Source organism: Mya arenaria, chromosome 6, assembly GCF_026914265.1.
Source record: "Mya arenaria isolate MELC-2E11 chromosome 6, ASM2691426v1".
In the NCBI taxonomy this organism is placed as follows: Eukaryota; Metazoa; Mollusca; class Bivalvia; order Myida; family Myidae; genus Mya; species Mya arenaria.
Genome location: NC_069127.1, coordinates 23771886 through 23777885, shown reverse-complemented (window position 1 = coordinate 23777885; position 6000 = coordinate 23771886).

Genomic DNA, 6000 nt, shown 5'->3' with positions numbered 1-6000 from the left:
GGGGTGGGGCCAGCTTTTGCCCAAGGGGCATTTCAAATGTTTTGCTAGACGGTCACCATATGATGCTCCCCAACAAATATCAAAGGTATGGGCCTTGTGGTTTGAAACAAGAAGATTTTGAAAATATTTCCTTAGGAAACATGTGACCCCCGGGGCAGTGCCAGTTTTGACCCAAGGGGCATAATTTGAACAACCATAGTAGTGGACCACTAAATTAAGCCTTGGTCATAATAAGGATCTGCATAGCTGTTTCAGATAAAAAGATTTTTAACATTTCCCAATTTAAGTATACCAAACCTGTGAACCCAGGGGCATGGCCAGTAATGACCCCAGGGGCATAATTTGAACAAACATTCACAAGCAATTGTGACTTTACATGTAAACTTATGTAAAATAGCTTTTGTTTATACTTTCAAGACCCATTATCTAGGCATGCATGGGCAGATCTGCCTGGTTTTCGAAGGGAACTGAGCTCTAATGGATATCTAAATACTGTACAAGTTTCATCGAGATACAATCAAAACTGAAGACTGTATCGTGTTCACAAGCAATTGTTTACACAATAGCATTTTTTTATACTATCAAGGCCCATAATCTAGGCATGCATGGGCAGATCTGGCTGGTTTTTAAAAGGAACCAAGCTCTAATGAGATATCTAGATACTGTACAAGTTTCATCGAGATACAATCAAAACTGGAGACTGTATCTTGATCACAAGCAATTGTTTACAGACACACTGATTTTTTATACTTTCAAGGCCCATAATCTAGACATGCATGGGTGGATCTGGCTGGTTTTCGAAAGGAACCGAGTTCTTATGGATATCTAAATACTGTACAAGTTTCATCGAGATACAATCAAAACTGAAGACTGTATCGTGTTCACAAGCAATTGTTTACACAATAGCATTTTTTTATACTATCAAGGCCCATAATCTAGGCATGCATGGGCCGATCTGGCTGGTTTTTAAAAGGAACCAAGCTCTAATGAGATATCTAGATACTGTACAAGTTTCATCGAGATACAATCAAAACTGGAGACTGTATCTTGATCACAAGCAATTGTTTACAGACACACTGATTTTTTATACTTTCAAGGCCCATAATCTAGACATGCATGGGTGGATCTGGCTGGTTTTCGAAAGGAACTGAGTTCTTATGGATATCTAAATACTGTACAAGCTTTATCGAGATACAATCAAAACTGAAGACTTTATTGTGTTCACAAGCAATTGTTTACAGACGCAGTCGGACGCACAGACCCACAGACGCACATATTACATACACATTACCATCGCATAAGCTCTTCTGTCTAGTAGAGCTAAAAACAGCATTTTCTAACATACATAAACTATTTGTTTCAGTCTTCGTCGAAACTGGGTTGCCCGTAGCCCGGGTCAAGCAAACACTGTTTTGTCAAAATTACAGGCGGTTGCCCGAACGGGCAAATGCATTTTTCCGGCATTTAAATCTCTCAGTTTTCATAATTTCTTCAGCAACAATTCACAAATCCTAATTGAACGTTCTAAATATTGGCTTTCGTATATTTACGCATGAATTGGTGAAGTCACAGCATTCCGGGTGCTCAGCATTTGTAGTATTCAATAATTAATAAGCATCTAAGTGTCTGCCCTACGCTTATTTATTAAATAATAAATTTATAAGCGTCTTAACCGTCTGCCTGGCACTTGGAAGCATATTAATTGAATTTTTCTCTCGTTTGTGTTTAAGTTGTCAATTTGTAGTTATCCTTCAGGGAAAAAATGAACACTACAATTTGATTTTTGTTGGGGGGTTTTAAAATTATTTTGGGCAAGTAAAACTGATTTTGGGCAAGTGGTTTCTTTACTTACTTGCCCGAAAGGATAGTGTTGACAAAAAATTAACGCAAAGACTGTTGTTTTGTGCATGAAAATGAAAACAAACTTCTTTTTTACGCCCAATCACAAGAATACTCAGAACAATGTCGATCCATTTTCCCTATTACTCATAAAATGAATTTTAAAGTTTATTTTTATATAGAATCAAAAGGAAAGTGTATTTTTTCAGTGCATGTCACATTTACATTTATGATACAATCATATATCTCTTGAAACCATCGCTCTTGGATTAAACTTATTTTGTTTCCATTAAGAATGAACAATTTATAAAGTGAGTCATAGAACACAATGTCAAAATAAAGGAGTGGGCTGGAAAAAGATAAACAACTTATAAAAGCTCTTTTCCAATTACAATCCTATAATGACTTGCACTGAATAATTGATTTCAATTAAGTCACAATACATGGCAATATGGGCTCAGCATGTTGCAATATCTATATGGGCTCTGCCAATTGCAATATATCAAATGCCGATTTTAGCCTACTGTTGCAGCCATACTATTTGACCGTAACTGTTTATTGAACATTAATTTTGAAGTGCACTTCCTCACCAGAGTAAATAGTGCAGTCTGAGCATTGTTTGAGTCTGGCTGAGATATTAAGCCAGTGTTATTTTCCACCATTTTGGGATTATGGCCGGGGGGGGGGGGGGGAAATGTGAAAAATGCTTCATTTTGACTGAAATTGGGAATTCCAATTTTGCCTAGAAATAACAAAAACGCTTTAAGAAATAGACAGAAAAGAGTTAAGAATGTGATCGTTTCTTTAAGAATTTTCCATACACAAATCGAGTTTGTGGGCTCAATTGGGAATTTTATTTTCAAATTGATTTTGAGAGTTGGGGTTTTTTTTGCAATAGAAATGGGGCCGAATTTTGGTCAGGAAAAAACACTGTAGGAACAACAAGTTTGGTACAAAAATGGATAAAAAATGCTCAAGTTTAAGAGACTGAGAGTGAACATTAAAGTTTGATATGTGAACGAAAACACTTTACAGCACTTACGCTGACTACATTGCCAGACAATATGATCCCTATGCAGACCATGGGAAGAGAAAATAAAGTGCAAAACTTTTTTTTCTTGTTTTTTTATTCTATATGCATAACAAAGGCACCAAAATATCGTTCACTGGGCTCTCACATTACAATATATTATTTTCCAAATATTTTATCACAATATTTAACAAATTAAAACAAAATAACAATTAAAATACGAATGAATCATTGCTTAACATAAAAATAATGTGGATCTCCTGGTAACATAAATCTCGGAACTTTGTAGAAAACTTAAAAAATACCAGTAACATAAAATTGTATGAACTATGTTCCACAACTTTCAATTTACAAAACAAGGTATAAAATAACCATTTCGCTCTATTTTTAACACTACATACACATAAATAATTATGTTGGCTAACAATGATATTCCAAACTAAATTATTGTGAATAATTTGTACATTAGACGGATGGCAATACTCGCAAAAGAGAGCAGTATTCATAAATGGTAACACTTCTGTTGTTTTTTGCCTAATTTCTGTCAACCATACAATTGTCTTTTAAGTATGCCATCCATTTATATACTCCTTATAATGATTTAGCCCTTCCTTAAATGGGGGTTTGTCTGCTGTTTTCTCACAATAAAACAATGCAATGTAATTAATGATGAAAATTTTAAATGTACAAATTTTGGTATCCTTCGAGAAATCGCAATAATGTTGAAACACTCTGATTGTATAAAATTTCATTTTATTCTATATTGTATGGTGGCCAGTAGCGTCTGTTGTAAGTAAGCAATGTATTTTGCATTCAGACTAATAACAACTGTAGCATAAATTCAACTCTTTCTAGATTTGACACTTAAAAAAGTCTTTGATTACATGGTTTTATTTCTTCATTGGCCATTTCGGTAAAAAATGTGTTATTCGCAAAAGCTTAAAAAATCAAGAGCAAGGGAAATGTCGATAGTTGTAATAAAACCGGGTCATGTTTTACTAAGAACGCAAAAATCATCGGAGTTTATGGCGCGCATGAATCTTATGTGCCTAAGATAAAAAAATATCATGGAATGAAAAAAGACGCTTCCTGCTATCATAATATTGCAGGTGTTATGTTCTTAGACCTTAAACAACATGAAATAAAGGTATGCTTATGTGACTGAATACATTTGTTAACATTTTAAAGATTATTTGATTCTTATGATGCATCATCTTACAAAACAAGAGTCCCATTATAACAAGGAATACAGCTGCAAGTTTTTTCTGGTACCGACTACTCATTAGCACTGAAGCTTTGTGTGCAGAATATATATATAAAAGTATCATATGTGTTTGTAAGTAGAACTCTTTCTTAGGCCAAAGAAATAACAATTGTTTGCTTCTGAATTCACTTTGGTTGGTCTGGATTCACATTAACTTAGGCTTTCTATAAATTGAAAGCTATACATTTTTGCATCTTTTGAAAGCAAACTACCGAAAAGAGGTAACCAATTTCAATCAGAGAAAAAAATAACGGTTAAAATAATAAACGTCCGATTGGAATAACAAAATAAAGATGGGACGAATAAAATAAGGCCGTGACAGGATCCCAGAAAGAAATCATTTTAAAGGAGTGTCAGGAATTTTTTTAACGTGTCGGAATCCGGAAACTAACATTTTCTAGGATGTGTTGGGAATCTGGAAACAAACATTTTTTAGGGCGCATTTGGAATCCAGAAACAAACATTTTTTTGTTATGCCTTTTACATGTACATCAAGTACTGTACATGTATGTTAGTACACGGTGTATCGACCTATGTTAGTACATGGTGTATCGACCTATATAAGTACACAGTGTATCGACCTATGTTAGTACATGGCGTGTCAACCTTAGTACAAAAATAAAAAAAAATATGAATCAATAATTTCTTACAGAGTTTGTATGTACATAGTGATTTGACTAAAAAGTTTATTATTAATACAAAACTATCAAATTCCAATATTTTAGTATTGGGGTGTCATTTAAAGGGTGCATGAATTCTTGTGACTATACATATTGACAGGGAAAATGCATGAGAAGCATATTAAAGCTGAAATGACAATATAATTATTTGTATGTAATACAATAAAATATGGATTACTTACTATTCAACCTTACAACTTTGAAATGTACAAAAATACAAGGGAAGATCAATATGATCGAAATGGATTTCTTATGAAGTTAAATTTCATAACGTTGCAAGGGTCTTTAACTAGACAGAGGGGATTTGAGGCAACATGAATATTACTGAATGAAATTCAATATCAGGAAAATTAATTATTAACATGACACCTAGTTTTATTTAGAATGTATTGTGCCTGGACTGGATTTCAATAGATTCTTTTCTTCAATAAACTTCTTAATTACTGAAGGCGGAGATAATTCGATAATATCGATCAAGTCAGTTATAAAGAAAATTGTAATGGTCTGACATATGAAAGTTAAAAATTGCTTTTAAAACAGTTCAGTTTTAAAAATTAATAATTCTGGAAACAAAAAAACAGTGCAAAATTAAATGTACAATTGAATTAAGCTTAATTAGATAACTAATGGGGTTATTTTATCAATGATTGTATCTTTGATCATTCTTTCAAATTGTTATTTCTAGGTACAGGGGTTTTAACAGGTAAATATTGTCAACCCGGAAAAATAACCGGGGTCTGTCTGGTTATAAGGGAGTCATGCCCAAAGAAGAGTCAACCGGCTGAGCCCCCGTTTGAAATTGTTTCTGAAGCCATTTATATTCATTTCAAGTAACTTCTTGCTGTTTTTTTATGCTGAAGTCCGAGCTAAAACAAAATCTTTCCAACTGTACAATAGTCTGAAGTTAAAAGCTCGCAATCATGATTTCAAGATTAATCCATAACTTAAGAACCCCTGTAAGTAGTTCATATGATTCATGATCTTGCGATATTCTGCCATACGATTGTTAATAAGATAGCCCCCAAATTCTTATCCCCTAACAGCCAAACGCTGAACTGTAAGACAGGACATATTTGGAAATGTCCAAACCTAATTTACTGTACTAGACCTACACCAATTATGTTCATTTTTATAAAAGTCAAGAATGGACAAAAACAATAATTTGATTAACAGTAAACATTGCAATA